At 39.6% G+C, this 15,637-nt stretch overlaps 1 protein-coding gene and 1 pseudogene across 11 annotated transcripts in view; one reads left to right on the forward strand and one right to left on the reverse strand.

Moving 5' to 3' along the window:
* The window catches only part of Reps2 (RALBP1 associated Eps domain containing 2), a 294,750-nt gene that overhangs the window by 203,624 nt on the left and 75,489 nt on the right, over nucleotides 1–15,637 (forward strand). The window lies entirely within an intron of this gene.
* Nucleotides 9,509–10,899, reverse strand: LOC130867335 (splicing factor U2AF 65 kDa subunit-like; annotated as a pseudogene).

Consider the following 15,637-nt stretch of genomic DNA (forward strand, 5'->3'; position numbering starts at 1 on the left):
ACCTATTAACATGTTATGTGAATTCAAAAGAAGGAGCAGAAGTGTGATTGAATATCCTAACCATTGGTCAGGGTGGAGTGCATCTACCTGTATGGACCATCGTAATGTCGAAAAGACCAAGTAACCACAGACTAGGTCAGGATGTGTAGTCACTTGTTGTCAACAACTTTGAACAAGCTAAAACTCTCTGACCTTCAGACAAGGTGGAAATAGGCTCACATTTTTAGGCCTCCACAATAAAAACGATAAAAAAGAGAAAGTGGGAAGTACACTTGAACACATATTCTTAATTTTCCCTTCTTTTGATTGATGGTAGTGGAAATGACTTTTGGAAGGTAAGGAAGAAACTTGTAAGATAACCATAGCTTACATCTTGACAAGGTAGATGGTAATGGCCTAGAAGTTCAATGCTAAACTAAGGGATAAAAAAAACAAACTTCCCAGGCCACTCATATGCCTCTCCAAACTTATGGGGAATACATTCTACTGTAACATGGTTAATTTTGATTGTATTGCTATTTCTTCCCACATGTTTCTAAATAATGTAATCTCTTCTTGACCTTTCCGTATTTATTATCATCATCTGTCTTTTCTCCAAGACACTATTCCAAGGTTCAAAATTTCTTGCCAGATGCAATGCAGTCTCTTAACTTTGAGCCTCTGTAAAATAAAATTTATGTTATCTATATTTTTAATATACAATGACATATAGTAAATATTCCCATTCCAAAAGGGAGGAATGAGACACATGAAGGAAACATCAGGCCAAAGGAGATCCAACAGTAGTAGTGCAAACACCAAATCCTGAATCTCTTGGTAAGTGGCTCATTATGGTACTACTTGTGCTCCAATGGGTTTGGATAGCCCTTCCTCTCTAGTTCTTTTGTCCAAGAACATGTAGTAGTTCTGTTAGACAGGGCTTACTTGGTGTCTTGGAGTTTCTTTTGACCTGTTTTATGATTCTAGCATCTCTCCAGTCCCCCGGGCTCTCTATTACAATGTATGCTTTACTTTCACAGCTGCGCACACAGCCATCTTAGGAATGCCACAGTATGGAACCTTGCTGCAAGCCTCCACGGTCCTCTGACTATTGAAATTTGCATGCTTACACAGCAGCAGCATGTGGATAATGCCTAAGTCTGTAGTCCGGGTCCCACAGATAATAGCTACAGTGGTCTCTATGACTCTTCTTGCATGAACTTGGGGAAACCTTTCTCTAGATGGCAGTTTTTCTGCGGAGAACCTTGAAGGCTCCATTTGTTTAGGCATTCTCCTTTTCAATGGAAGTTTACACCTGAGTTTTGTGGCATGATGTTTTACTCCTTTGGCACGACAAAACTACACAGAGGCTGCTTCTTAGTTGTGAGTGCCCAGCCTTAGTTCGGCTTGTTTCTTGCCAGCTTTTCTTAAATTATCCCAACTACCTTTTGTGTCTGGGTTTTTATCTTTCTCCATTTAGCTAAGTTTATGCTCCTTTCCTCACCAAATTCCACATTTTCTATTTCTTTAAGCTCCACTTTCTTTTCTCTCTCACTATAAATCTGGATCCATGTAACATGCATTAAACATGTCACAGCCTGAATGTTAACTGTTTTGAAATTTTCTCCATCAAATAAATTAATCCATTACAGTTTAATTCAGTCTAACTTCAGTTTCTAGGACATGGGTAGAATACAACCAGATTTTTTTTTTCACCATAGCTAATGTGAATGGCCTCTAGCTCAGGTCTCACTTCATGAGCCTTGTCTTTACAGTCTGTGTGTCTACTGGCATTTCAGTCTTATAAGTCCCCAGCAAAATGGCTCATTAAGCCCTGACTTTACAATCAAAGAGTTCTCTAGTCCACAGTTCTCAACTTTTGCATACTCTTATTGAAAATATTTCCAAAAGCAGTTTAATGGTGGACTTGTTTCTTTCATCTCATGGTTTTAGAAGGTTTAGGCCATTATGGTGGGAAAGGCATGGTGATGTTTATGGTAACTGAACCTTATCATCACGTGGTGATGGACCAGGAAGCAAAGAGAGTTCAGGAAGTGAGGCTAGGCTGTAAAATCTCAAGGTCTGCCCTAGTGGCCTACTTTCTGAGGCAAGGCTTCAGAAACTTTATCACCTTCCCAACTTTATCACCTGTTTGAGACAGAGTGTTCCAACTCAGGAGCCTATGGGAAGACATTCACATTCAAATTTCAAGTAAATAACCATCATCTAAATTTTCTTTGGAGTTCTGATACAATTGCTTTAATGAATTCTAGGTTCTAAAGGTACATAAAACTCTAAAGTCCTTTAGATATCTGTTACTTTTTTTGTGGCTTGCCCTCTTTCCCATTTCCTGCCAAAAACATGTAGACATTATCTAATTCCATTATTTTTGTGATGATGTGTATTTCCATACTTCTGTTTCTTCCATTGTCCTGGGTACTCAGTGGGACCTTTCAATTTAGAAGCTCATACTGTTCATTTCTGGAAAATTTTATTAAACCATTTAATAGATTCCTTTTTTTTATATTTTATTTCTTCTCTGTGGAACTTTTATTTGAATATTACCCTACTTTCTGGGAAATTTCCTGATATTATCTTTGAAACTTTCTATTGAGCTTTCACATTTTGCTATTGTATTTTAATTTCTGAGTGCTTTTTAATTTTCTGAATATTCCTTTTTTAATAGCTTCCAATTATCTCATCTTTCTAAACAGTGCTTTTTATTGTAACTTTTCTTGATGACTCTACTTAAGATTTCATGTCTCACTCTCTATCCTTTATCTTCTCAGTAGCATATAAGATTTATAAGGATAAAGATTTCCCAGCCCTTGCCTCCTCTCTAGTATTTTTGTAGCACCCCAAAAATGCCTAGTACATAGTAATTGTTTAAATATTTCTGGACTAAGTTAATAACCAATTTTATGATAATAATATATATAATTTAAAGTGTTCTCTTAATACAGGTCTAGTCTCTTTGAAATCACTTTTCATATTATTATTTATTCTGTATTGTTAATTACACTGATCAAGAATAAGACCAGTATCACAGTTTAAAGCAAATTTAAAGCAAGCTTTAGTCAAATACTGTCTAGGTGGATGGTACCTAGTCAGATCCATACTCAGGTTCTAGGGAAATTGGCCCAGAATCACAGTTTGTATTGGTTTAAGAAAGAAAATCCATAATTCATTGCATTTCCCATCAAGTCCAATCTGGGACAAACATACATCCTGGCATTCCTCTAGCCTGTGAACCTCTGGCCCAAGTGTGATCAAGTGCATCCAGTGCAAAAGGATCAAACAAACTTATTTAGGGGAGTGAAAAACACATGACTTGTTGTCTCCTATAAACAGCATTTCAGGAATTGTCTGTCCTTGGGCAAGAGGCTTGCAGATCAGAGGCATTTTTGTTTTGTGGACCTCCACGACATAGTAATTAAAACTTAAAATGTAATTTTTGCTCTCACAGTACCTTATGTCACAATATTTTCTACAGATACCTAGTAATGCTTAATCATCTAGTTATATTTAAGAATGAGAGATATGCTGACTTAGAATATATGAATGAATGAACGAGACTTGCCAAATGTGGGTATAATGGTAGAGGGATCTGTCAAGGTTGTATTGTTGGTAGTTTCTTTCTGTCAGTATCTTTTGATCTATTTTCTTGGCTGATGAGATTCCTTGGAAAACATTCTTTTAATCTTTGGATATCATTCTCAGGGAATAGAAAGGAAGAGGTCTGAAAGGTTTTAACATCTAGAGCATATACATAGTTTTCTTATCCAACTGCCCTCTCAAGCTTATGCAGTAACCTACCCATCATTTTTCGAATTTATCAGTTTCAGATTTAAAAAGCAGTTAGACAACTACTTTCTCCTTTGTATTAATGAGCTAAGAGTGAGATTAGTTGCATGTATTCAAACTGATATCTGTACTAAAAAAGTGTATGTTTGGATCAGACAGCAGAAGCTAGGAATTAATATCACTTCTACCTCAGGTTGGTAATACCCTCAGGTATATGGCAAAAACAAAAGAGAGATGAGGGACCCACTTTGTAGCCCAGACCTCAAGTATTACCACAGGCAAAGTTCTGAAGAATACAAGTTTAGTCTCAAAGGTTACTAGACACATTAGGAAGTGAAACACAGTAAGAACCAGAAGAAGCAATAGCTAGTACTAAATACAAACGATTCAGATAACAGAATTGCTAAGTATATTTAGTGTGTTAAAAGCAACAGTCAGGTGTCATGGCATATTCATGGAGTTCCAGCACTTCGGAGACTGAGGCATGAAAAATGAAAAGTTTGAGACTGCCTTGCTACAAAGTGTGTTCAAGGTCATCTTGGACTATATAGAAGGATTGTGTCTCAAAAAATTATCAAAACAAATAAAAAACCAAGAAGATAACTAAATGAAGTACTTTATGTCTACAATTCAGGGACTAGATTCATAGAGTAATAAGTATAGCTGAAGAGACAAATGCTTAATTGGAAAACAAATCTCAGAAAACTATCCTAACATCGCAGTTAGACAAAACTCTTGAAGAAATAAGAAAAAAAAGGAAGACAATAGTCAAACACTGAGGATTGTCCAAAGTCAATTCAGGATACCACATAGTTCAGAAGTTTCATAAAAGATCAGGAATGTAAGAAAAGAACAAGATATAGTGTTATATGTATAGATACAGGGAAGTTTGATATTCTAGAGTATCAAAAAGAGAGTTCTTAAAACAGCCAGAGAGAAAACTAATAACTAATGAAGAACAATGATTTGACTGACATCTGACTTTTCAACAATAATAATGAAAGTCAAAAGACAGTTGTAGTGATGAGGCGAGCAGGCCTGCTGTTCATCCCGCCTGACTCCCGCATGGTTAGCTTTACACCCAGAAATAATAACACACAAACTGTATCCTTTTAAACACTGCCTGGCCCATTAGTTCTAGCCTCTTATTGGCTAACTCTCATATCTTGATTAACCCATTTCTAATAATCTGTGTAGCACCACAAGGTGGTGGCTTACCAGGAAGGATCTTAACCTGCGTCCATCTTGGAGAGGAGAGCTATAGCATCTGCCTCACTGCCTTCTTCCTCCAAGCATTCTGTTCTGTCTTCCCTGCCTACCTATGTTCTGACCTATCAGACCAAGCAGTTTTCTTTATTAATTAACCAATGAAACAACAGATAGACAGATGAACCTCCTCCATAATTTCCCCCTTTTCTGTTTAAACAAAAAGGAAGGCTTTCATTTTAACGTAGTAAAATTACATATAACAAAACAGTTATCAAGCAAGAATTACAATCACAATATTTAGATCTATTTTATCTTTTATCATAACAAAGGAAAACTATAACTATAACTAACTATTCTTCAACTCCATCAAAGACTCCAGAAAGATAGAATATTACCTAAGCAAACAAGAAATAAGCAACTTCCAAACTCTAGAAATGACAGAGACATCTCACTGCCTAGACAGTCACCCAAAGTTACTTTGTACCGTTGGGGCATCCATCTTTGGCCATCAGGCCCATAGTATCCAGCAGACATTTCCATGAATCAGGAAAATTCAAAGACAGTTCAGTCACTATCTGCTGTGTCCTGCAGAATGTCTCACAGACTCTTTCATGAGTCAGGAACCCTGAAAGACCATCTCACCTTTAGTCAAGTTCGGCAGTCCTCTCTCTGTGGGTTCTTTTTGTTCAGTTTATGCAACAGGCCAGGCAAGAGCAGTTTCTTGCCCAAATGGCTATCAAACTCCATAAGGTGCCTCTTCGATGCCCATCTTCCTTTTGAAGTAGATTGGTGCTGCCAGGAGCAGACATGTCTCATTGTCATGAAAAACCCTAAGTTATTAAAACATTTAAAATGCCATATTCTGTAGTCTTTGAAAGACATGAAGAATGCACATCTAGAAAATCTAACTAACATGACTACAAGCTTGACTATTATTGATGATTATTCATTAATAACCTATATTTCCTAATTACACATTACATTTTCAAATGAACTACACAATCACAATACCTTAATCAAAATCAGAAATACATGTACACATAACAAAATTGATCTTAAATGTCTATCAATAAGGCAAAATTTATACCAATGTAAATTATTCATCTCTACATCATATCCCCCTTTAAATGTAAAAGAACATTTATAAACAATATTTGGGAATATGGGCACAGTTATTTCTCTCCAAACTGCTTTGTGCTGAATGAGGGCGCTGTTCATCTGATCTTTCATGATGTAACCTGTATGCCAGGTTCATCTCAGTCGACAGTTGAGTGAAGTAATTTTTTGAGGGTGTTCACAGCAACCTTTTAGGAGGGCGTGGTCTATCATACCATATTGGGATAGAAGCAATCCACAGGGTTTCATCCTCTGTGAAAACAAAATAAGATGTCGTGGTCCCCCTCGTCCAGCAAGAATGACGCGACCACCGGAGCTCTTCTCACTGCAGTTTTATTCAGGACCTTTTGACAATTGTAAAATCTCTCTCTCTCTCTCTCCGGGCAAACCTCTCCTAACCCTTAAGTAGGCCTGGGCCGCCAACCTCAGATTGCCAGGTGGGCACTGCCCATAGGTTCACGCATATGCAAGCAGCTGACAGTCATTGCGTGATAATAGCATAAGTCAGGCTTTAGCCATAGGAGTTGATTATCACAGAGAGCACTCGCTTTCGGGATCGCGGAGGGCGGGAGCCAGCACCATCAGGTGCGACTCCACGCAGCTCTCTACACATAGCCATCAGGTGTGGCTTCACGCAGCTCGCTACAATAAGAACTTTTCCAAAGCATCATAACCTTAGATTCAAATTTTGAAGTCAAGATATTTTCAAAATATTTATCTTGGATTAGTTCAGCAGCATTTATAAACAAATATCTTTTAGCAGCTGTTGCTCCTTCCTCAGCATTCAAACAATTCAAAGAGAGCATAATAGCATAAAGTATAAAGATTCTCTGTGTATTTTCCATCTTTGTGCAGCTTTATTGTAACCCCTATTTCGTTTATTTTTATTTTTATTTTTTGAGACAGGTTCTCTGTATATCTTTGTTCTGGAATAACTCTGTAGACCAGGCTGTCCTTGAACTCACAGAGATCCGTCTGTCTCTGCCTCCCAGGCATTGGGATTAAAGGTATATGCTACCACACCTTGAAGTCACAGAGGTCAATCTGCCTCTGCCCCTTGAAGTCTCAGAGGTCAATTTACCTCTACCTGCCAAGTGTTGGGATTAAAGGTGTGTACCACCACACCCAACTACTCCCTTTTTTTCTTTATTTTTTTTTTTACTTTAAGAACTTTAACCTTTAGCCTGCATATATTTTAACACACTGTAAAACATTTAGAGCTTTTTTTCCTTTGAATCTCTCTTTACTGTATATCTCTCTTTTTCTGACCACATGAGCCTTTAAATTACTGAGCAATATGGGTAGGATTAAAGCCATGGCTTTGCTAGCTAGATCCAGCCCATTCCTTAGCTTTCTGCCATTCCAGCCTTGTGGCTGAGGTACCGGCCAGAGCCATTTTTATTGCCACAACTCTGTGGCGTTTCAAGGTCCTTGCCAGCAAGCAAGCTGCAGCATTCTGCTCACAGACCACACTCAGTCGGACTGCCTGCCTGAAAGAGTCAGAGTTTGCCCAGGCAGGACATCCCAGAAAGCCGGCATTTTAAAACGGAGCAGCTTTTTCCTGCTGTGGCTGAAAACTGAAAAGCATGCGTTCAGCTTTTCATCAACACCATTTAAGTGTTTTGTGGCAGGACCTCTTAAAAGAGATGCAGGCTTTTGCAGTTAAAGCTGAGTCAGGAAGCCTCCCTTAGATGAGAGTGCTTGGTTGCCTCTAGCAAGCAGAGCAGACCCGAGAAATTGCTGTTACCAAGAAAACATGCTTTACTCTATTCTTTCCCAAGCTTTCTCAGGCTTTTTGTGGATTCAGTTATCCATGTCTGGGCACCATAAAAAGATAAAATAGATATAAATATTGTAACTGTAATCCTTGCTTTATAACTGTTTTGTTATATGTAATTTTACTATGTTAAAGTGAAAGCCTTTCTTTTTTGTTTAAACATAAAAAGGGGAAATGATGTAGGTGGGTCTTCTATCTATCTGTTACTTTCATTGGTTAATAAAGAGACTGCCTTGGCCTTTTAATAGGGCAGAGAATTAGGTAGGTGGAGTAGACAGAACAGAATGCTGGGAAGAAGACAATGAGGCAGACGCCTCAGGAAGTTGCCATGATTCTCCGACCCGAGAAGGACGTAGGCTAGAATCTTTCCTGGTAAGCCACCACCTTGTGGTGCTACATAGATTATTAGAAATGGGTTAAGCAAGATATGAGAGTTAGCCAAGAAGAGGCAGGCAGTGTTTAAATGAATACAGTTTGTGTGTTGTTATTTCGGGTGTAAAGCTAGCCGTGTGGGAGCCGGGCTAGACGAAAAGCAGGCCTGCCCACAGCTCCTTCAACAGACAGTGAAATTATATCCTCAATATGTTATGGGAAAATAGTAAGTCAATTACCCAATTTGCTATTAATAGATTTTCAATAAGGAAAACTTAGGATTCAGTCAAGATAGAAGGTAACATCATAAAAGAAATCAGAAAGGGTATTAAGAAGTTTTTAAACACTTAATGATAAGCACATACAAAACAGGAAATTTTAGTAAAGAAGTAGTTAAAATAAACTTATAATCATATCTTACATTATAAAAAGAGAAAAGCTATAAACCAATAGTTGAAGAAACCAATTTAAAATAGAGCAAGACAAGACCAAAGCATGTAAATGGAAGATTAATGAACTATAAAAGCACACAATATAGAGGATTGTTGTATTAATCAGGATTCTCTACGTAACAAAATTTGTAGAATGAATCTATCTCTCTCTATATATAGAAAGGAGATGTATCAGAATGTTTTTAATATAAAAAATGTTTAATGAGCAAATTCTTAATTAGCAAATATGAAACTGCCACAGAGAGGAGGAACGGGACAGAGATAACGGGTTGGGGGTCAGGAAAAGGCTAAAGAATCAACTACTTAAGAAACCAGGGTGGAGAACTGGAAGAACCAAAAGCCAGAGGACGGGAACTGTGGTCCTGCAAAGGGAGAGGGCAGGGCACTGAGGGCTAGACAACAAACTCCAAAATAGTTTGGCCATAAAATATAAACACGCTATGTTTCTACCATGTGGGAAAGGGCCTAGAAAAAAGGTGTCAAGGGATAAGAAGCTGTTTGGGACGGGGCTGTGAGGGTCCTACCTGCCTGGCTGTGCACACAGTCCTCATCCCAGCTCCTTCCCTCTGTGTCTGTGTGGGTGCATGTGTCTATGTGGGCCTGTGTGCACTTGCCCAGTCCCCTTCCTGCCCTAGCCCCCCGAACCCCCCACCCCCCATAATTGCTGCCATTCCAGTTGCTGCCGGCTGTCATTCGGCTGTCACTCCTCTGCCCATCATCTTCAGAGGGGAGAAAGGAGGGGGGAAAGGTGGGGGTAAAGTCCCCAGCCAGCCCTGCCCCCACCCTCCCCCAGCCACCTCTACCAGAAGTCCCGGCAGTGGTAAGAGTCAGGGTCACAGTATTTTGTGACCACCACTCTGTTGGCGAACTGTCGGCCAGTTAGGCCCTGCATGGCTTTCTGGCAGTCTAACAAAGAGGTGAACTCCACAAAGATCTCTCCACAACCAGGCACCTCAACGCCGTCCATGGGCCGGGGAATCTCGATGGACTTGACCAGCCCGTACTTGCTGCACTCGTCTTGTCTCCTCGTACTTCTCATCGTCCAACAGCTCTTCAGGCAGCACCATGTTCATGAGGCAGAGGACCTCAGTCAGGTGACCGCCCATCTGCACCTGAGAGCCCATCAGGCCGGGCACTTGAAGGGTTACAGGTGTCTGATTGATGGTACTCAGCGTGGCATTCTTGGCTCCCACACTCGCCCTCTGGACAAGCAGCTTCTTGTCCCCTAACTGCATCCCATGCAGCTCCGCAATGGCCTGATCTGTGACGTTGATGTCCACATACTCACAGAAGGCATAGCCCTTGGAGAGCCCTGTGGCACTATCCTTGACCAAGTTGAAGGCCTTCAGAGGCCCAAAGGATGTCAGCAGTTCTTTCAGCTGGTCATCATTCAGGTAGTTGGACAAGCCCCCGATGAACAGTTTGTGCGCAGAGTCTGGAACTACAGTGGATACAATGCCAGGCACATAAACAGAGGGGTCCTCTGACATGCCAGGCAGTGGCTGATAGTCATGAGGCCTTTGAATCTTCAGTGACTGGTCCTGTAAGATGATGCCATCAAAGACCATGGCCTGGGTCGTTTCATCCACTGAGCGGAACTCCAAAAAGGCAAAATTCTTGTCTTGGTTTATTTGCACAGCCAAGACTGGGTTGCCAGGGGCCTGAGTCAATTCCCCCAAGAGCATCTGGGTGTTGAAGAAGACCACCATAGCTTCCTCAGTGATGCCAAATGGGATATTGCCCATGTAGAGGCGTCTGGCCTGTCTGGTCATCTCGCTCCCAACAACAGGCATGGGCGTTGGGATCACAGCGAGACCATCAGGAGTCATAGTGGGGAGAAGGGCAGTGGCTGGAATCTGACCTGCAGCTTGCATGGCCTTGTACTGCATTGGGGTGATGTGCTCAAAGCCAGGTGGTGGCACGTCCCAGTATTTACACACCACCTTCTCATGGCGAGGGGAACGAATCAATCCACCGTGCTCCTCTTTAGTGCCTCTGGTCAAAGGTTTGCTTTGCCTTTGTCTGTCTCGGGAGGCGCTGGTCCCAGTTACGCCGATTTCGGCTCCGGCTCCTGCGCTTCCAGTCCCGGCTTCTAGAGCCGCTGTGGCTATGCTTCCAATGGCGGTTCTCCTTGTCCCGTTCTTGTTTATTCTCATTGAGCTGCCGCTTGAACTCGTCGAAGTCGGACATGCTTACTCGGCCGTGTAGGGCCCTGTGCAGCTCTCTCCTCGCCTTGCCGCTTGCCCGCTCCGGCTACTTCTGCCGTATCAGAATGTTTTATGGGCTAATCCAACAATGTCTGCCTAAGAACAGAAAGTCCAAGAATCCAGCAGTTTCTCAGTCTATAAGGCTGGATGTCTCAACTGGTCTTGAGTGAACACTGGGATCCTGAAGAAGTAAGCTCTAATATCTGTGAAGGAATGGACTTTCTAGCAAGGTGAGAACAAGCAGGCAAAGAACAAAAGCTTCCTTCTGCCAAGTCCTTATATAGGCTTCCAGCAGATGGTGTGGCCTAGATTAAAAGTGTGTCTTCCCACCTCAAAAGATCTGGATTAAAGGTGTATCTTTTCCCAGCTCAAACGATCTGGATTAAAGGTGTGTTTTCCTACCTTAAAGATTGGATTAGAAATGGATCTTCCAGCTAGTTGTGGTGGTCAACACCTTCAATCCCAGCATCTGGGAGGCAGAGGCAGGCAACCTAGCCTGAGTAGACTAGATCAGTCTATAGAGTACGTTCTAGGACAGCCAGGGCTGTTACACAGAGAAACCCTGTCTCGAAAAACAAAACAAACAACCAAAACACAAACAAAACAAAAATCCCATAACAACAACATCAAAAAGAAGTAGATTTTCTTCTTAAATTAAGCAAAAATTCCTCACAGTTGTGCCCTCCGTTTTTGGATTTTAGTTGATACTAGATGTAATCAAGTTAACAACCAAGAATAGACATTGAAATTGTAAAGTTAAAAGTTGGTGCTTTGAAAAGGGTGACATAACACATAGCAGATATCAGATGAGATTAATGAAGGAAAACTATGGCAATGACACAAACAATATTAGGAATGGGAAAAGATAGTTACGTGTGCAGAGATTAAGATGATCATAGTATGATCAATTACCATGTCAATAAATTAGAAAATTTAAGCATAATGTACAAACATCCAGGAAAACCATTTTCCAAAGTGGCTTAAAAATTAGAAAGCCTGAATAGTCCTATAGCAAATAAATGGAACCATAAACTATAAATACAACCATAAATCTTACTGCCAGATGTCTCTACTAGAAAGTTTTAATTTGATATTTAAGAAACAATTTCTTACTCTATACAGCCTGTTCTAAGCATAATCAATGGTCATATGAGAAAGGAAAATCATGACTGTCATGCATTTGAGACAGGGACTTGCTGTATAACCTAGGTTGGCTTTCAACTTAAGGTACTGTGTTAGCCTTCCCAGGGCTGGGATCACAGGTATGAGGCAGCACTGTCTAGCTCCCATTATCACCATTTAATTTCTGCCTTGGGGTTGGAGAGGTAGCTCAGTGGTTAAGAGTAATGGTTGTTATGCCAGAGGACCTGGGTTCGATCCCCAAATCTTAAATGGTGGCTCACAAAAGTCTGTAACTCCAGTTCCAGGGGATTGACACCCTCTTCTGGCTTCCACAGGCCCTGCTTTCCTGTAGTTTACAGACATATATGTAGGAAAACAGTGATGCACATAAAATAAAAATAAATAAATATTTAAATTATTGATTCAGATTTATAGTATGTGTGTTAGGTAAGTATGCATGACTAGAAAAAAGTAGTAAAGGTACTGAAAAGAGAAGACAAATCTGTTGATTTTATGATACAGCATATTTGGTTTCCCTTAATCTTAGTATTTCTCAAGGAACATAACTAATCGCTCTCTTAAAAGATTCGGGATGAAGAGTACACCCAGCCCTATGCTACTGTCTTGCTGCTTGAAGTTTAGTTGTGAAAAACTGCAATATGGCTTGGTGTTTGTGTGTCTGTGTCTGTGTGTCTGTGTGTGTGTGTGTGTGTGTGTGTGTGATTGAATGATTGATTGAGACAAGGTCTCAATTATTAACTATCCCAGGCTGGCTTCAGACTGTGGCATACTTCTTGCCTCAACTCCTGTGTGATGGGATTGTAGGTATGTATCTATGTTCATTTTAGGATTCCATTTTAAATGATCTTAATGTTTTACAACTTAAAATTGTTTCTTCATATTTGGGGTAATTTCCCTAGTGAAACAAATCAATAAAATTTAATAATTATTTTTAAAATAGCAAAATCGGACCTGGATATGGATTTATATTACTTCTGTAGCAGCTCTCAAGATAGTGAATGGGGTCAGTCATAGGGCCCCCTCCTTTTTGTTTCCTGTCTCTCAGAGGTCACCATCTTCATTGGTTAATTTTCTTGTGTTTCAAAACTTCTTATATGTTTTGTCCCAGTATCACCGGAGTTGTTGTTTCATATGATTTTCTATGCTTGATTGCTTCAGCTAGGTGAGGACATGTGGTCTTTATTATTCCATTTTGACTGGAAGTTGAGTCAGTTTATTTAAGTGGTTTATCGTTTCTTGAGCAGTCCTTTATTTGATAACTGCACTGTTTATTCTAGTGCAGTTGTTTGCCTTTTTCTGTAGAAAGGTGCACAATTGTTGCTTGTCTATTTGTTTTGTTTTAAAAGTAACTGGTAGCCGGGTGGTGGCGGCACATGGCAGATCTCTGTGAGTTCGAGGCCAGCCTTGTCTACAAGAGCTAGTTCCAGGACAGGCTCCAAAGCTACAGAGAAACCTGATCTCAACCCCTCCCCCCAAAAAAGTAATTGGGTAGTACTTTAAAGGCCTAGCCTGTGAGGACCTGTTTATTAGGGGCCCTGAGATTGGGCTATCCTTATGGCTATGAATATTCTCTACTGCACATGCTATTACTGATGTCTTTACAGCCTGTGAGTTATGACCCACTGATGTATTTTACAAATCGTAATGAAAAGTGGACACACTTGGTTGTAATATATCCATGAACTAGTCAAGAATAAACATTTCTGTGATATTATTCTGAGTTACATCTGTGAAAATCACCAAGCTCCATCTTTATGCTTGTCTGATGCAGAAAGGGCAAATTAGTATAAAATTACAAGAATATCCATGCTCTTGCTATATACTATTACTTGTTGTTTTAAAAAAGTATAATACTTTCATTAATTCTATGAGAATTTCATTTGGTGTGTTTTAGTCATGATTATTTCCACTCCTCCCTGATCTATCACCCACATTCTCACTCCCCCAACTTCATGTACCTCCTTTTAATAACCCGCTGAGTTTAATCTGTGCTTCCCAAATACTTCTGGGCATAGGGACATCCACTGGAACATAGTGGACTTACCAACGGCCACATATTAATGAAAACTGACTCTCTGTCCTCCAGACGCTATCTGCTGTCAGTTAGTCTTCATGTGCTCCTTCCTTCATGTTGGGATGTTGACTGGCTTGGCCTTGGGCAACTCCCATACAGGCAACCACGACTTCTGTGGATTCACAAGTGCAGCAGCCCTGTTGAGGCTAGAAGATATTGTTTTGCTTCTGGTCTCCTCAACTTCTGGCTCTAACAGTCTTTTCTGTCCTCTCTTCAATGATGGTCCTTGGGCCTTTGGGGGCTACTTGCTTTTAAGGCATAGAATATTATCTAATATTAGCACGGTTGTCAAAGACTTCTGAATAAACTATTTACAGTTACATAGATACAGTGTTTTCAGAATAGTTGGTAAAGAATGTAGTTTAACTTGCCAGTGTATGGTTCTAAATTTATTTCTTGTATGTGATCATGAATTTTATTTAGAATTCCATAGCAGCTATTTATTTGTATTGTTAAGTTAGAATTCAGATGATCTTGGCTTTCCAGATATTTTTTGTTTCTTGTAAAATCAAAGAAAACATTAGATTTCAACTTTCTTTCAAAAGATTCTTTAAATGTAGTCAGATTATTTTAGAAACATATTTAGTTATCCTTGATAGTAATGATCACAGAGAGAAAAAGAGAGATCTTTGAAATAAATAAAGTCAGCCCATCGTTTTTGATTTCTTCTACTACTGGACACCCCATTTCTTCCCAGGTAGCGGAGCTGCCGAATCCAGGCCCTCTTCCTTTTCTGCAACCTATGCACTAAACTAATGAGCAGTAATGGCTGAAAGCTAGTGAGAAATATGAGAAGCCAAAGAAGATTCTTTCTGGCCTGGTTTATTTGAACCTGGTTTATTTAAAACTGAGTAATTAACATTAGAATAAGGACTCGACCACATTTTCCATGCTAAATCCAGTCTTCAGTTTTTTAAAAAAATGTTTTTCTTACTATTTTATCCTGTCTTAATCATTACCAGTTATGTAAATACTTGAATTTTGAGTAAAATGAAAAAGGGATTGTAAACAGCATGGACTCTTTTTATTGAAATATATTCATTGCGTGTTAATCTATTTCTTTCAAGTATATCATGTGCTTTGACCATGTTCACCGTCCCTCCTCTCCTGTTAGTCCTCCATTTCACCCCTTCTGGTGGGTCTTCTCTTCCTTTAGTTTGTTTTTCATGTCCATGACTTTATGTATCTATGTACGATCTAGGATCCATAAATGGGAAAAAAATCACAAAGACAAATGGTATTTGTCTTTCTGAGTCTGACTTATTTCACTTAATAGGATGATTTTTAGTTGCATCCATTTTCCAGCACATAACATACTTTCATTCTTCTTTATTACTAAGAATTGTATATATTGTGTATATATGCCATAGTTTCTTTATCTATCTATCTGTTGATGGATACTTCAGTTTATAACATTAATTTTGCTATTGTGGATAGTATATATTTGGAAAAAATCAAGTCTTCAAAGGGATTTAATAAATATAAATATGTTAAGTGCCGTCAT

The sequence above is a fragment of the Chionomys nivalis genome, chromosome X (genome assembly GCF_950005125.1).
Source record: "Chionomys nivalis chromosome X, mChiNiv1.1, whole genome shotgun sequence".
NCBI lineage: Eukaryota > Metazoa > Chordata > Mammalia > Rodentia > Cricetidae > Chionomys > Chionomys nivalis.